This window comes from Otolemur garnettii, unplaced genomic scaffold (assembly GCF_000181295.1).
Source record: "Otolemur garnettii isolate 467f Iridium unplaced genomic scaffold, OtoGar3 scaffold00035, whole genome shotgun sequence".
Lineage (NCBI taxonomy): Eukaryota > Metazoa > Chordata > Mammalia > Primates > Galagidae > Otolemur > Otolemur garnettii.
The window spans coordinates 15,098,327-15,099,723 of NW_003852430.1; positions in this window are offsets into that span (position 1 = coordinate 15,098,327).

Genomic DNA, 1,397 nt, shown 5'->3' on the forward strand with positions numbered 1-1,397 from the left:
AATGGAGGTAAGAGGTAGTGAGCCATCCGTTGCTGAGAGTGTAGATTGTGCCTAGGTAGAAGCAACTGCTGCATTTAATGGAAGATCAACTAGTTAAACTCTTACTTTCTTTAAACTTAAAGATGTGAAGATTCCTAGGATCTTTCTTAAGGATGTTAAGACTTCCTAAGATCATCTTTAGGATCATCTTCTCCATTAATAAGGTTGGAGGGAATAAAAATCATGTTAATTTCTTTCTGAAACTCTTGAAATAATTCCCCGGGAGAGAAACATATCAATTCTCTCCTAATCATTGCTAAGGAACCCTCACTAGGAAATTGTTGTTCAGTCCGAACCCTTCTCTATATTGGTTCTTTTATAATTATACTAACAAAATTCGGTCTCCAAGTTTCAAAGCTGATAACATTACCTATTTGGAAAGGATCGTCTATTTATTTTTTGCCTTTATCAGCGAAAGCAGCTCATCCTTAATGTCCATCATTGGGTCAGGCATTGAGCAGAAGCTTCTTAAATATAATAAGACATGGTTGGGTGTTTTTCTTATCTGGGATCAGCGTGTCTTGAGAAGTAGTACAGAGGTACTTCCGTAGTCCCTCTCTGCTCTACGTGAGTGAGTACATGGTGACAGCATCATTAGAGGAATTAGAGTACATAATCTCTCTGCAAGGGGCGGAAAAGTGCAGTTATGTGATACCACGGGGCTACCTAGAGTCCTAAAGGACAAATTAAACAATTAGCATGTTAGGAGGCATCTTGAGGGGAAATTAGGAGACATTGCAGACCAGCCCTGGCCAAGACGGCTCAAGAAAGACACTGCATGCACTGTTGCAATGTACCCAGAAAAAATCCAGGCTGTTGGGTGTGTGCGTGTGTATCAAAATTATCTAACAAATTACATTGTTGTGGCTGTGGACACTTGACTAGTAAACAAGAAAGATATGATGGCAGGAAGGAAAAAAACCGTATCCTGAGGGTGTTCCAACCTGCCGTTCGGAACACTGTGGGTGCGCCAATAATATTAATGTTCTCTGATGAAGATGGTAGCGAGGATGATGGTGATTAATGCATCCCATGGAAATAGGGCTGGGAGGATGACATAGACCAGGGACCGGGAGAGGGAGGATGACTCACGGGCGAGGGCTACCTGGGGAGACGGCGAGGTGGTGCGCACGCGGGCAGCGTGGGGGCCGCGGCTGGGCACGCGGGGCCCGGACCGGGAGGGGGCGGGTGGGTGCCCGTGGGCGGAGCGGCTCCGGAACTGAGTGGCTGGCAGCTATGTCTGCGAGAGCAGCAGCATCTCCCGGGAGCGAAGCCTCCGAGACTCCGCCTAACTGACACCCAAACTCTCCCTCTCCCTCCCGCAGCCCCAAACTGGAGGCAGCGCAGCCCGGGAGCAG